The sequence below is a fragment of the Pterocles gutturalis genome, unplaced genomic scaffold, assembly GCF_000699245.1.
Source record: "Pterocles gutturalis isolate BGI_N339 unplaced genomic scaffold, ASM69924v1 scaffold8267, whole genome shotgun sequence".
Lineage (NCBI taxonomy): Eukaryota > Metazoa > Chordata > Aves > Pterocliformes > Pteroclidae > Pterocles > Pterocles gutturalis.
Genome location: NW_010112679.1, coordinates 1 through 16,387, shown reverse-complemented (window position 1 = coordinate 16,387; position 16,387 = coordinate 1). Strand labels below are relative to the sequence as shown.

The window sequence follows — 16,387 nt, the reverse complement described above, 5'->3', positions numbered from 1 at the left end:
AGGGCTTTCTTCTCTTTTGTCAGCTTGGCGATGCTCTCATCGAGGACTGCCATCTCCTCTGTGAGGTTTTTCACCTTTGAGAAGAAGGGAGCAAGGGTAAATAAAAGAAGGAGATACAGACGTCCTGTAACAGTGCAATGCCCTTTTCTGGAGTGTGAGTGGCAGGGTCTGCCTCCTACCTTGTTTTTGGTGGCAGCTTTTAACCTTGGCGAGTGTTAGCTCAAGGTCATCAATATCTTTCTTCAGCTCTGAACATTCATCCTCCAGTTTTCTCTTCTTGGCTGTCAGCTCAGCATTAATTTCCTCCTCATCCTCGGCCCTTTCAGTCACCTCCTTAATTTTGGCTTCCAGCTGGATTTTGGTTTTGATGAGCTGGTCACATCTTTCCTCAGCATCAGCCAAGCTGTCTGCTTCCTGGTGGGGAGAAACAGATTTTCTGTGTTTGTAATATTTGGAAGTTTCTCTTCTTTATTTTATATCTTCCTAAATTAACATATGTAAAAGCCCTGCCTAAAATTGCCCTTCCACTCAAACAGCTGAACAATATTGTCATCTGTCTGGGGAATAGTTACCCAACTTCAGAGTTTGGAAAGACTGATATTTTTTTTTTTTTTGCTCTTTCAAAAACATCTCTCTGAATTTATAGTTGTGATAATACCTCATACACTTACAGGCATCACAAAAAAGTTGTCATCTCTGTTACTGGTTGTTCAATGGAATGGACTTGCAGGCTTTTTCTTAATACACAGTAATCAGTGGCTTCCCTTTTGTAATTGGTGCTGAACCCAGTTTTATTTGGGGTTGTAAAGGGTTTATTTTTCTCAAGAGAAAAATTCTCAGATAAAAATAATACCACTCCTACATTCATTAGAATTACTGCACATACTGTAGGGTATTGCCTTTTAAAATATGCATATTTGTCATATTTCCAGCCTGTCTCTTTGGAGTTTTCAATGGTGATTTCAGCTGACTTTCTGTTCCTTCAGTCTTTGGTATTTCATTTGAATAGCTTTGTCCTACATGAGTTTAACTGACAGATACATTTATAAGTAATAAGATCAAAATCAATGTGTATTTTTCTTTTTTAGACTGAGGAAAAAAACTTAAGTTTCCCATTGTCTAACTGAAGACTCAGATCGCTATGTTATTAGGGGAAGCATTAATAATGTGTTTGTTAATTTCAGTGCTTTCAATAATTTGATGAGTAATTTAGAATTGCTTTGTAAGATGGGGTTTCAATATCAAATACTGTTGGAATGTATTTTTAATTAATAATTTTTTTTTCTAAATTTGATGTTCCTTCAAGATTCATGGGGTATTCTTGATAACAAATCTACCACATAGCATATGATGAAAATCCAGGTTGCAGATGCAAATCACTACAGTACTCAGAAATGAAATATTTTGCTTAATTACTCACCTGCTTTATTAATCTGCATTGAACTAAATTATGTCTAATTAATACAGAGGTATGAAGTGCCTACCCAGAGATGATGGTTTTATTATACAGAAGTCTACACTCCAAATTTGTTACATTTACATTTTACATTTAAAGTTTATGGATTACAGCAGGATGGCAGGACTCAGACAGCTATTTCACCAGGGAGTTTTAACGTCTGCTTGTACTGGGGTGTACCTACCTGTTCCTTTTCATCTTCCCAGGTAATATTGAATGCTCTTGAGCATAGTAAAACACTATAGAACAACCCCGGGAGATGAGACTTTTGTTCAGAAGCAGGAACTATGGATTAACTTATTTTTCGACTGAGCAGAAATTTCAAACCATATTTCCCACTTCCTGAATGAACAATTAACCATTAGTTATTAAGTGGCCGAATATACAAGCACCAATTTAAGTTCTAGGTTGCATTTACTGTCCAGAATGAATTAATCCTGGTGAGATGGAGCTACGGCCTGCAGGACTCACATACTCAAAGGGAGTTGGGAATTCAGGCGAAACTCTACTCTGATTATTTCATATTGGCTTCCGATAGTGGGCTTCTTCCTCAGAAAGCAGGAGCACTGACTCCCACTTGGAGCTCCCTGCCTCTTTGTACTAGCTGTCAGAGGGCTCACCATGCTACTGTGAGACGCTAGTTTCATCAGCTTCACAGTCAGTATGATGCATAATTCAACAAATATCTGGCATCTGGTCACCTATAGTCTGACCTTCTGCTTGCGAAACACCAGTCTGAATGTATAGGCTCTTTTTCTAAGTGGGAAATAGATGGCGATACTCACAGCTTGTACTTGGAGCTGCAGGTCATTTTTCTCCTGCAGCAAAGAAACCATTTTCTCCTCCAGCTCCTTCCTCTTTGCCTCAGACTTTGCAAGCTCTTCCTTGGTTTTCTCAAATTCTTCCTTCATGTTGGCCATCTCCTTCTCAGATTCTGCACTCTTCAGCAAGGGCTTGATCTTGAAGAACAGCTTCATCCAGGGCCAGTGCTTCACGTTCATGAAGGACCGAATATTGTATTGGATACAGAAGATGGATTCCCTGAAGCATAATAAAAAACGTGTGTTGAATATTTTCATTATGATGAGTGCCAATACTTTCCCCCAAGCACAGTGACTTTAACTGAAGGTGAGGAATGTCTACCTCCTCTCCACCATTCTCCGATACTCCACTCTCATCAGGTAACCCCTGCACATACAGAAGATGGATTCCCTGAAGCATAATAAAAAACGTGTGTTGAATATTTTCATTATGATGAGTGCCAATACTTTCCCCCAAGCACAGTGACTTTAACTGAAGGTGAGGAATGTCTACCTCCTCTCCACCATTCTCCGATACTCCACTCTCATCAGGTAACCCCTGCACATGGCCTGTGTGCGGGTGATGAGCTGTGCCAGCTTCTCATCCCTCATCTCCTCCAGGAGTCCCAGCAGCCCAGCTTTGAAGAACACCTTAGGAAAGAGAACATTGCCACACATGACCGTCAGGAAGAGCAAATCACAACCATGCAGTGAATAAGTCAAGGAGGGCTTGTACCTTGGTGTGGCCAAATTTGTACTGGGTGTGGTCCACATCAATTGACCCAAGAAGCTTCTCAGAAGCCTTCTTGCTATCGATGAACTGTCCCTCTGGGATAGCACTGGCATTTAGCACCTTGTATCTGTGGAATGGGAGGAAATATGAATGAAGGCAACGTCAAGTCATGAGGTTGTACTGTCTACTGAAATTAACAGCAGCCTGCAGCAGAATGAGGAATCACCTGTTTAGAGATACAGTTATAAAGAAGTCCTAATCTGATAAGAAATTAAGGAAACTTTAACTGTCTTTAGGTGATCATTCATAGATGAAAAGAGGACACTGATCTCCAGCCATTTCAATAAATTTTTCACTTAAACTATTCTATGTAGAGAATTGCTAGAGAGGAACATTTCTACTATGCGTTTTACTCTAGGAAGAAAGCATCTTCCCCTGAAACTTGCAGCTGTTTGGATGGCCAAAATGCACTGTAACTGAGTTTGTAATTTTTGTCTGAGAATGTGTTGTAGTCACATCCCAATCTGCATTTTTTAATCTTGTAAGCATTGGCTTCTGTAGCTCTATTGTGCTTCCCTATTCAGAGACAGTGGCAAAGTTCAGCTGTTTGATGAGGACACCTCCCTTATCTTCATTACATACATAGCTCTTACCTTTGTTTGAAGTCAGCATAGAGAACTCTGCTGGGGAAACCTTTCCTGCAAATTCGGATGCCTTCCAGCACACCGTTACACCGCAGCTGGTGAAGTACCAGTTCATGCTCCATGGCACCTAGAAATTCAGGGCATAAATGAATACCAGTTTTCAGTGTGGAGGGGAATGGCTGTAGCAGAGGAAGTTCTATTGCTCCTTGGGTGTCTTACCAGGCGTTTTTGTTTCATTTGGGATGATGCAACGGACAAAATGTGGGTGAGTGCTCCGTAGATTGGTCATCAGCTTGTTTAAGTTCTCCTGTGGGGCCATGATTCAGTGCATGTTTATATGAAGTATAGAAAAACTAACTCTTAGGTTATTTGAACTTAGCATTAAAGACCTGTCAATGGAGATGCACTGGGCTGAGTGTTATCAACTGATAATGCCTCAATGAATAGTTCAGTCCCCTTTGATTATGAACATCACCTTTTATGATAAGAAAAAGAGCTGCCATCAACCCAATGAGAGACAGAAGGTGGATACTTCATGGGTTTATAAGCAAACTCGTGTTTATTTTAAGTGTAAGTTTAGGACTTTATAGTATCATTTTTCATTCGATTTTTTTTTTTTTAATGAGAATCTGAACTAAAGTTGTTTGTTTGGTTTTTTTTTAATGTGGCTGAATCGGTTGAAAGTGCAGTTTAATTCTAATTTGCATACATGAAAAGATAAAGTGTTTACTTACCCGGAAAAGAGCTGAGACAGTCTGGAAAGAAGAACCCTTCTTCTTGCCACCTTTCTTCCCACCACCACCACCACTAGCCTCTGATAAAGTGAAGATAGTTAAACATTTATGGTTTTGGCCCCATTCATGATTCTACGATTTTACAGAACCACTGTGCACCAAAGCAATGACATTTCAGAGAACTGACCTGCCTCTCCACCAGCAGAGGCAAAAAGTAAGGCCAGTGTCTTCACAGATGATTTCTGGTACAGCCCAATGACAGTTTCATTCAGGGGGTCCTTGTTCTTCTCCAGCCAGCCAGAGATGTTGTAGTCCACCGTGCCAGCATAGTGCACCAGGGAGAAGTGAGCCTCAACCTTCCCTTTGCCAGGTTTGGGCTTCTGGAAGTTGTTGGACTTGCCCAGATGCTGGTCATAGAGCTTGTTCTTGAAAGAGGTGTCAGTTGCCTTGGGGAACATGCACTCCTCTTCCAGGATGGAGAAGATGCCCATGGGCTGGGAGAAGCAGCAAAAAATAACAGTGATAAAATAGAGATCTGCATTCAGAAGGAGGCTGCAGAAAGGCAAAGAAACTGAGAAATAGATTAAATTTTTAGATCAAAAATGGATCAAATCATTGTTAAGTTTTTCATGTGCAGTTCTAGACAGAGTATTAATTAGTATCTGAAACCAGTGCATTTCAGAACTGGTAGTGTCACAATAATCACACAAAGTTTTCAAAATAACTTGGAAACTTTGATGAAAGAAAATGAGGTTGTTATTTTTTGCATTAATGCTCTCCCAAAGAAAATTTGTGTAGACGAAGGTGTATTACTAAAATTGACCTTTATTCTAGAGATCAACAGGTCTTTCAGCTACTTCCTGAAATTTTATTTTTTATGAGATATCTCTATCTTTTCATTCCTACACAAGAAGATGTTACACAAAACAGTGTCAGCTCATAGTGATGGTTTTATTCGTTACTGTTCATCCAGTTCAGCTACACCTATGATTTTACTTAGAAACAGTGTTTCAGAAATCACAGTATTAGTACCGAAATCATAATCATAATACTGAAAATTGTGTCTGGGTTTCTGAAAATAGATCTTTCACCTTCCTAGACTAGAAAATGCACCTACAGAGAATCCTTGCTGTCAAATTATATGTGATCATGTTAATTCTTCTGTTGCCAAACAAGCAAAATTACTGGTAATTTTTAAAAGATGGATAATAATATAGTTTGTGGATAATGTAAAGTTACTTCATTTGTATCCTAATCACAAAGGTCTGTAGAAATTACTTTCTGAATACATCCAATATTTTAAATGAAATGGTATTCTTTGTGAACAAATAGCCAGGAACATAAATGGATAATAATAAGTAGGTTTGTGAAGCATTAGAGCAAGAAAAAATAAGGCTGAAGAAAAATCATAAAATTCTGTCGCAAAGAAGAAACAACAAAATCTTAAATGTAATCAACATACTTTTTCAATGAGCTCAATGCAGGCAGCCAGGTCCATCCCAAAGTCAATGAACTCCCATTCAATTCCTTCCTTCTTGTACTCCTCCTGCTCCAGCACGAACATGTGGTGGTTGAAGAACTGTTGCAGTTTCTCATTGGTGAAGTTGATGCACAGCTGCTCCAGGCTGTTGAACTGCTCGATGAAATAACAAAATTTATTCATTCTCAAGATGAAGAATTACCTGTATATCTTTCTCCTGTGTAGTCAAAATCCCATGCAAGAATGCCCAGTTCAAACAATTTTTTTTTTAATGTTAAAACATCCCATTAACATTTTTAAAGAGGTTGGGTTTTTTTTGCTCTTTTCTTCCTGAATGATTTTTAGATGTATAATTTATTTTTAAACCAAATTCCAAAATGATTTGGTAGTCTTATCCCTATCAAGGTGCAATTTACATCACTCTTTTCTCTCATATTATGTAAATGTTCCTATTGACCTTACAAAAAAATTAGACATTGACAGTGTTTGCCAGGCTTGGCTTGGACTCTGGTATCTTCCCTAAATGTCTTATATAACTTCTCTGTCAGCACTAAAGACAGCCAATGCATTCTTCCTGTTGGAATCACCCTTTGGCTCTTCAGAAGCAAAGGGTGATTATTACCGTCTTTTTCCAAAACCTTGTGACAATTTTGTGTGGGATTTAAGTCTACTTTTTTTCTGCCTACACTCTATAATAGTGTATCTTTGGTATTTGTGTGCTATTTGTCCATAGATTTTTTTTTTTAATACTAAGCTCAAATTATTGAAAGCTACAACCTTTGTGCTACAGGTAAAAGACAGCTGTTTCTTCTTTGTGTATCACATAAAGCTACTACATGCAGATACACTGAAGTTCATGGACTGTGCTGGAGAAAAGATACAATGCAATGACATATAGAAGGAAGGAAAGCATTTCCAGAAAATAGAAAATAAAGTTTTTCAAAAAAATACGGAGCTTGATTTGAAATCACAAATAAATGGAATGTTTTCAAAAAAACGAGACAGAATTCTCCAGTCTCTCTTGAGCCCTAACTGCTTTTTCAAGATTTTACTATTATTTCTGGGATACTTGCATCAAAGATCTCAAAGCCAGCAATGTCCAGGACACCAATGAAGTACTGTCTGGGCTGCTTGGTATCCAGCTGTTGGTTGATACGAACAACCATCCACAAAAACATCTTCTCATAGACAGCCTTTGCAAGAGCACCCACTGAATTGTTCACCTAAAACAAAGAAGAATGCAGCAGAAGGAAAATAGTAGCCAGAGAAAGTGAGTGAATCAAGCCAGAGGTTCCAGGTCACCAGCTGGTTGTTACCTGCTGCACAGTTTGACCTTTGGTCACATATTCATTCCCAACCTTGACTCGGGGGTAGCAGAGGGCTTTGAGCAGATCTGCTGAGTTCAGACCCATCAAGTAGGCAGCCTTGTCAGCCACTAAACACAAAGAGAGAGGGAGACAGTGGCAGAGAAGAAGTGATCATTGGAAGCAGACATCCTCTAAGATGCAAAAAGTGCGGAGCTGTAGGTTTCAGCACTGCAGTCCTCTGATAGCTTGAAGGGAAATTTAGAAGCATGAATATTATGGAAGCTGAGATTTATCTCTTTATGAAAGGTATTTGGAGGAAGATACCTGAATGCCAACTGCCAGCTATATAACTGTTTCTGTTATTGGGAGTTCTAGGTTTTATTAATACCTTCTGTGCCGTCCGGCTCTGCCTGCTCCTCACGCTGTTTCTGCTTGAACTTCATGTTCCCATAGTGCATGACAGCCCCTGTCAGCTTGTAAATGGCTGTTTTCTCGTCAGCAGTGAAGCCCAGGATGTCAATGGCACTCTGGCAACAGAATCAGTCAAATAAACCCCTGGGCCATTAAATGTAACTTTCACCGTACCAATACGCTGTGTGTTACTCACATCTGTAGCCATCAGCTCCTCCTGGTCATTAATGCTGGCAACAGTGATCTCACCTTGACTTACAAACTGATAGTCATAGGGGTTGGTGGTGATGAGGAGCATGTCTGTAAAGAGGAATAGGACATATCTGGGTATAAAAATTGAGGTAAATGTTAAACATGTTGAGATTCCATCAAACAATTTATAACACTCCCTACCTATTAGCTCCGGCTTCTTGTTGGACATGATCTGATAAAATATGTGGTAGCTTCTTTCTGCCTTGAGCTGGAAAGTGACTCTGGACTTCTCCAGCAGATCTGGCAAGGATGGTAGGACAGAGTTAGGTCTGAAAAAGTGCACTGAGGTGGAAAAGGAGGAAGGAATGTGATCAGGTCAATCAGGTCAGGAGGTCCCTTACATGTTTCAATATCAGCAGAAGCCAGTTTGCCTGTGGCTCCGAAGTGGATTCGAATGAATTTGCCCTTTAGAAGGGAAAAAAAAAAGGCATCTTCAAATTTCACTAAGACTATATCTGTGCAACTTGTCCACAGAGGACAGGATTTACACTTAGAAGTTGTTTTGATTTTTTTTTAAATTTTTATTCTAAAAAGAAAAACAGAACAAAGAAAATTCAGGAAACTCTCTATACTGGCAATAATAATGTAAAGATCTGAGACAAGTCATTTTTATTTAGTGGATAACCCTGAATGCATAGGAACAAGAAAAACACTAAGCAAGCCTTTTATTAGGTCATTTATGCCTCGGTTCAAACAGATAGGCATAGAGAAAGCCAAGATGCAGTCACTTCATTTTTTAATCAGATAGAATGCTGCGAATGTGGATTTTGGTGGTGTAAATGTCAAATGAGTTCTCTGATTTTGTGGAAAAATGGAAGGCAGCTGTTATTTTCTAAGTTGTGGGTATAGGGGCAATGCACCCAGAACACAGAACTTTAGGCTGAGACTGTGAATTTGTATTGTGATTTCTCAAGGACATTCACAGTTTATCTAATAAAATTTATGAATGGCTGAATTTATGCATTAAAATGATCAAAAGGACATGTCATAGAGTAGTTTGGTTTATGTTAGGATGCCTTGAAGATATCTTTGTCCCTATTGCTTCCCAGACAACTTGTATCAAGGTCTGAACTGTCACATTAATAGACCTGCCCAGTTCTGTGTCTAAAAAACCGTTCATATTCTTGCTAATCTGATGTGGGCAATTTCCATCCTGTCTGTCTTTTCTGCACCCTCTCCCTCCCTCACTTTCTCCATTCCTTCTGCATTATATCAATTTACACAAAGTTGTATCTGCAGTCTTTATAACAGATACCAGGAGAATGTGTATATGTATATATTTATAAATATTAAGTAATCTAGATATTTATATGTTTAAATTATCCCCCTTTGTAAATATTTGTTTGCTGTACTACACCTTTAAAGTTATATTGTTGATTAGATAGTCTAGCTAGGTAGTTTTTAGTTACGAAAGATATGAGGAAAATGTTAGTTCAACGAATACAATCATCCAACTCTGACACTTCAGAAATTACAGCTTCTGTTCTGACATCCTTGTTCACCTGTAAATGTCAACTCTTCTGATCAAAAACTTACAAAGCGTGAGGAGTTGTCATTCCTCACAGTCTTGGCGTTTCCAAAAGCCTCCAGCAGTGGGTTGGCGCTGATGATTTGATCCTCAAGTGTTCCCTGCAGGACGACAATAATTGCTGGTTATCCTTTCCAAACATAATGTCAAGAACTGAGAAAAGCATTGATTCAAGCCAGTATCTATTAATTTACCTGCATTTTGCCTGACTGCTGCTCCTCCTTCTTCTTCTCCCCACTGGCTGCAATTGTTGCAAAGTACTGGATGACACGCTTTGTGTTCACAGTCTTCCCTGCACCAGATTCTCCGCTGTGAAACCAAAGAGAGAAGCAGAGAGCGTGTGGTCAGGCAGGAGGTCTCCTGGCACTGGGCAGCCCTGCAGGGACCCAAGCCGAGGATGTACATACGTGATCAGGATCGACTGGTTCTCGCGATCTGTGAAAGAGGCAGAAACAAATAGACTTTGTAAATGAAGAACACAAAAAAAATGAAAATTAGTGCAGTAAATGTAAGTTATGACAGGAAAAATTCCTTCATGCTTTTTCCTTTGCTTACTAGTAACAGTATTCAATTCTTTGAAAAGTAATGCTTTTCCATGAATGATGAAAACCCTTGAAGGCACATGTGTTTCTTCCCTATCACACTCTTTACGGTATTTTAGAGTAAAATGAGTAAATACAGAGTAGATAGAGTAAAATGAGTAAATATAGAGTAAATAGAGTAAAATGTTTCTGGTTTTGTTGTTTTAATTTTCTGCTATACAGACTGTATTTAGAGCAGAAGTAGAGAAAGGGATAGTAAGAACCCACAACAAAGGAATCCTGAGCATGGGTCATATTTCTGAACCCAATAGTTACAGAGAAATAGAGGAATGAAAAGGCGGAAACAAAACTAGCAGCAATATGTAATTCTATTTAATTTTATCAAGACCAATCTAAATATTTGTGATATTGATTTTTCCTGTAGCCCTTTGGTGATTAACTTCACATAATTTCGTATCCTGTATGGATCACATACCCTGTTCAATTTCAATATTTCATTAGTATCCTGGTTTTGGCTGGAACCACAACACAGATATAATTATATTCCTTGCTCCATTTAGTCCATTTGGCTTATATTTTTTTCCTGACACACTATTTGTGATAATATACTTCCTTTTTAGAAATAGTGACATGAAAAAATACTGTTTAAATGAGAAGTGGTTAATGCTAATGTTTATCAAGGAAACACTTATGATTATTTTTAAAATGTCTTTTTGATGGAATCACTCTGACAGCCACTCACCTTTTAGCATGAACTTAAACCAAACAAACAACAAAAATGCCAAAACACCTTACTGAGTGCAGGGGTGTCTTTCATTTAAAATAATAGAAACTATTATGTCAAGATGGTGAAACGCACAACAGTATGTATGCATCAGAAGCATGAAAGCTTTGAAAAAGTCACCTCACTTTACTGAGACAGAATATGCCTTCAGAGAATTTCCTGGTACAATCCTTCTGAGACAGATGGAGCCACTCACCAGTCAGCATGAACTGATAGGCGTTGTCAGAGATGGAGAAGATGTGTGGAGGGGCCTCCTGGCGCTTCTTGCCTCGGTAGGCCAACACCACCTCCGGGTTGTACACCGGCAGCCACTTGTAGGGGTTGACAGGGACACAGAAGAGACCCGAGCAGGTCTGCAGGAAGGGAGACAGCCACTCAGCCTGGCAGAGCAGTTCCTCCCAGCTACCCAAAGGAAGACTGCTGCTGCTACTTACGTAGATCATCCAGGCTGCATAACGCTCTTTGAGGTTGTACAGCACAGCGGGTTCGTGGAGGTGGGTCATCATGGCCATGTCCTCGATTTTATCATACTTGGGAGGGTTCATTTGGAAGATTTGATCTTCCTTTACGGTCAGGGTCTGTCAGAGTAAAGGGAGGTACATGCATGTCAGCTGAGATCTCAGAGTGGGAATTTAATGCTTTTTGTACATCTTATTTTACCCACCTCTCCACCTTCAGTCTTGACAGTGACCTTCCCTGATTCTTTGCTCTGGATTGTCCCTTTCACAAAGGATTCCTTTGCATGTACCACAAAGACTGAAGTCTTGGCATCGAAAGGCTTGTTCTGGGCCTCAATTCTCTCCTTTTCTGACTTTCGGAGGTAAGGAGCCGCTGCCCCAAAGATGGCCATCTCAGAGTCTGACGACATGGCTGCACTCTGTGGAGGGGCTTGTCAGCACAGATCACTCTGGAAGAGCAGATATGTTTCCTGAATGAATAATCTTTTTTTGTTGCCACACAGTTTTTTTAAAAAAGACTTGAACAGCCTCATAGAATGTTTGATTTGGGAAGAATCTCAGGCAGTTCTTTGGTCCACCTTCCTGTGCAAAGCAGGGTAAGTGTTTGATCAAGTTACACAGAGCCTTTTCCAGTGAAGTTTTGATTATCTTCAGAATCAAGATTCCTCAGTCCCTCTGCATCACTCTTCAATGTCTGACTGTCCTGATGGTGAATTTTTTTTTCCCTAATACCTGATCAGAATTTCTATTGCTGTAACACTTGTCTGTTGTCCCTCATCCGTTCACTCTGAACATCCAGGAAGTGTCTGGCTCTTTTTACTCTGTAACCACCCACTTTTTGTTGAAGACAGCAATAAGACAAGCAGACAACCCCCACCTTTTCAGACTCTCCGCATACATCATTTGCTCCTACCTATGTTGGAGGATCTCCACTGGACTGGAGTCAAAGTCTTTCTTGTCACCTGGAAGCACCAAACTGGACACAGTGGTCCAGATGTGGGAGTTGAATGCAGGTGAAGAATCACTTCCCCTTACTTATTGGCTACACTGTTATGAATGCCTGACAGTATGCTGTCGGCCTTCATTCCCCAAAAGGCACACAGCTGACATATTATAGAATCATTAAGGTTGAAAAAAGACCTCTAGGATCATCAAGTCCAACTGTCAACCCACATCACCTAACTCGCTAAACCACGTCCCTAAGCACCACCAGGTATATACGTACATCAGGACTTACAACCATTTTCTGGAAAGGTGTTTTCTAGACAAGTAACAGACAGCATATCCTGTTGTAGCAGTCTATTCCTTCCTACATGCAGGACTCCATACTGCCTTTGCTAAAATTTGTGGGGTTCTTGTCAACCTGAGTCTGAAGATTTTTGGGAGCCTTCTTAATGGTAACGTTGCTCTGTAGCATATTCATTAATCCCTTGGTTTGATCTCATCTGCCCAGTTCCTGAGGATACATTCCATCCATCATTTGGGTTGCTAATGGTGATGATGAATATTGAGCTCCTAGCATTGATATATTTCTAGCACTGATGTTTCTATAATGTGATTCGGATTTCAAAAATTGCCAACTGAAAGATTTGTGATTCTTTTTACATTTCTAGACACCTACGTAACTTTGGAAAATAGACAAGTCACTTATGCCTCGTCAAGCTGAGCAGGGCAACTTCGACATTCTTTTCATACTCTATGTCTAGGTTCCCCAATCCCTCCTCAAAAAGTTGCTCTTTCTGGTTAGATTGATAGGCCCCAGGAAACCAGAGATTTCACCAGGAAAGTTTAAAATGAAAGCATTTGTAGAGGAATGCTGCAAGGCTACTGTGGTTGAATGCAGCATCAATGAAGCACTTGCGATTTTGTAAGCTCAAAAGTTTAAAAGCGTGCTGTAAATTCTTTGTGACCTTCTGTAAGTAAATATTAAGGTATGGGTTCCAAAGCAGAACTGAAGCATCATAGTGAGGCACCACGCCAGAGGAAGAGGGTATTCACACGTCTGCCTGGAGTTACCAAACTAGAAAGCCCACATTAAAAGCCTTGCTTGCCTATACACAAAATAGAGGTAGGTGAATCCAGAAGCTGTTCTGAGGACTGACTAGTACATTATGTCTTTTCCTCGTGCTCCTCATTCACTGGTGTCGTTTGCTTCTCCCCACAAACTGTTCAAGCAGCCCAGCATTGTAACATCAGTCTTTGGAATAAGGTGTGCGCCTTCTTTCTCCCTCACTGAAAGGGGAGTTTTAGGGCCAGAAACACCAAGCACAGATGCTAAATAACTACATCCTTGCAGCAACTGCTATCCCACTTGTCCTCCTGCCATACTGATGAATGTTGCTTTCTTGGTTACACAATGGCACACCTCCTCCAGGAGAAAGAAAGGTCCTGTGATGAAGAGTGCCTTCCAGCCTTGTGGCAAGGGTGATCATCTAAAACATGTGTGGGGCAGATCAAACCCCCTCAGGCTAAAGGAAACTTGGATTCTAGCTTCCTAATTTTTTTAGCATAGATTCTGATTATAAAGCGGGGGCTAGGTGTGTACAACCGCTTCCCTACTGTTGAAACAGTCTGTGAATGTTGGCTGTGCTGTCATCTGTACTGGTCAGTAGTAGCTGGGCTCCCTTTGCATATCAAATTGTGTCCTTTAGGAGTCTTAGAGATACAAACAAATTTGTTTCTCGGTTTGAATGGAGAGATATACACAGGTCCTAATTAGAAATAATCCTAGGTGTGGACAGTAGAACAATTTCAATGATCTAAGAGAGTCATATGGGAAATTTTAGAGATCTGTTCTGTCTGAACAAAGTAAGACTTTTTTTTTCGTATACAATTGTACAAGAACTTAAGTGTATATGTTATAGTTAACTTGCTATTTGATCTCATGCTTAAATTCTGTTCCTTGGCAATGGCAGAAACCTGTTGCAAGTGACTTAACTCTGGGAAGTATTATGTAAGCAAATGGAATATAAGGACAGGCAATATGGTGAGTTAAAATACTGCATCACCAGTTATTTCTGTGTATGCTAATTGTTTATGAAAATAATTATATGCAAAGTTAGAAACCTTAGCTCAAGAGTTTACAAATCAAAGTTGAATATCTAAATGCAGTACTGGCTTTCCAAGGAGATACCACATGTCTAGTAATAGAAAGCACCCGAGTTCCTAGGAAATTAGACAAACAGGCAACTTATTTAGATATCATGTCATGACTTTTAGTTACCTAAATAAGCCAACCAAATGTTAACATTTGCACAAAACTCCTAGTAGCATGCAGATCCTCCACTTCACTCTGGTTTTTTTTTTATTATTTTGCATAGGAATAGAAACAGTACATCTCCTTTTTGTTTGCTTGTTTGTTTGTTTAGCTGGTTAGTTGATTTTTTGCATTTTTACCAGGTTTCCTAGTATGGGGCCCACGTGCAGATTATAACCCTGCAGTATCATAAGAAAAGTATTTTAATATACATTTTTTGTCAGATTCATATACAATAATACATGTAATTTCTTACAAACCTTTAAGATTTTGCAACAGTCTGTTCTGTTGGATGTCTCTATCTATCTGGACTTCATGCCAGAACAGATCATTTACTTCACTGATCCATAATTAAACATGAGGAATCCCCAAGAAACATTTCCTGGCATGACATCAGTGGCTAGTGGCTTCAAGCATAGCCACTTCGGAAAGCCTGCTTGCCATGAGCATCCTACCCAACCATCACCATGCTGGATTTACCACAATCGAGCAGTGGCCAGCAATACACGGGCATACAGCAATTGGCCACACAATTTTACAGAAATTAGTCACCACAAAGAAATCTGTTCTACAGAAATCTGCCACCTTTTTGTCTGTCCCTTCAGTGTGAGTAAATTAGGCTCTTACCTCTTATGATATGAGATGATGCCTTGCAGGCTGAAAGATGATCAGTGCTGTAAAGCAGAAATGGCAGATCCCTCATTACCACTGCACAAAATTCCACAGGCGAGTCATAAAGTGAAAATGTCCACATGTTTTGTCTTACAGTTATTAAATCCCTGCAGACACATACGTATACCGGGACAGCAGGGCTGAAGTGGGACATGTGGACTGCAGGGACGCTGTCCCTTTCTGCCAGCCACAGACATGCACTTACCATGAAGGTGTCTCTGGAGACGGGACAGCCTGGATTCAGGGACTCTTTTATAGAGTCTGGTCAGCACATGCTGCAGATGCCTCCTCTGTCTTTGGGCAAAGCATTTTTGGCAAACCTTGTTTTTGGCAAAGCATTGTCTGGCAAAACGAACGAACAGAAAACTGGAAAGTGATGTTACTAGATATAATTAGAAAATTTTGGTCTCTCACTAGCTATGTGAATAAATCCCCTATAAATAATATGAGAAGATTCCTAAGGAGGGAATTTCAATGAATGCTGACTAGAGGGACGAGGGTAACTACTAATAACTGTAAGCCACAGATGCTCCATGAATCTGAGCTAAGGGAGCCAGAACAATCATTCACTGGGTAAGTATGGTGACATTTGGGTGCATACCTTAGACTTTTCTGAGGCCACCATAAGTCTAGATGACAGCCATCCTTTTACAGAGCTCTCTACTTACAGACCTCGGATATGAGATGTGGACTTCACTGTTGCCTGCACTGCTTACCTTAATCAGATTATTAAATATTACTCTACTTAATTTTTTCCAGTTGTAACATAATATAGTGCAATGCATCAGGGAGAATAGCCACCTTGAACCAAACTAAGTACTCACTAAGTTGTATTCCATCTCTGGATACAAGTATAAAATAACATTCATTTGTGTATCTTTCAACATTATGGAAATCTTGAATGTAGAGATTCATAGGAGGACACATAGAATCATATCATAGAATCATTAAGGTCAGAAAAGACCTCAAGGATCATCAAGTCCAACCGTCAACCCAACATCACCTAACCCCCTAAACCATTTCCCCAAGCACCACATCTAGATGTATCTTGAAGATGGTGACTCCACCACTTCCCTGGGCAGGCTGTTCCAGTGCCTGATCACTCTTTCAGTGAAAAAATTTTTTCTAATATCCAGCCTAAACCTCCCCTGGTGCAGCTTGAGGCCATTTCTTTTTGTCCTGTCACTTGTTACTTTAGAGAAGAGGCAGCACCCACCTCACTACACCCTCCTTTCAGGTAGTTGTAGAGAGTGATGAGGTCTCCTCTCAGCCTCCTCTTCTCCAGACTGAACAATGCCAGTTCCCTCAGCTGCTCCTCGTCAGACTTGTG

The 16,387-nt window shown here is 40.0% G+C and overlaps 1 pseudogene; it reads right to left on the bottom strand.

Moving 5' to 3' along the window:
• Nucleotides 1-5: 5 nt before the first annotated feature.
• LOC104462267 lies at nucleotides 6-11,539 on the bottom strand (annotated as a pseudogene).
• Between the last annotated feature and the right edge of the window lie 4,848 nt (nucleotides 11,540-16,387).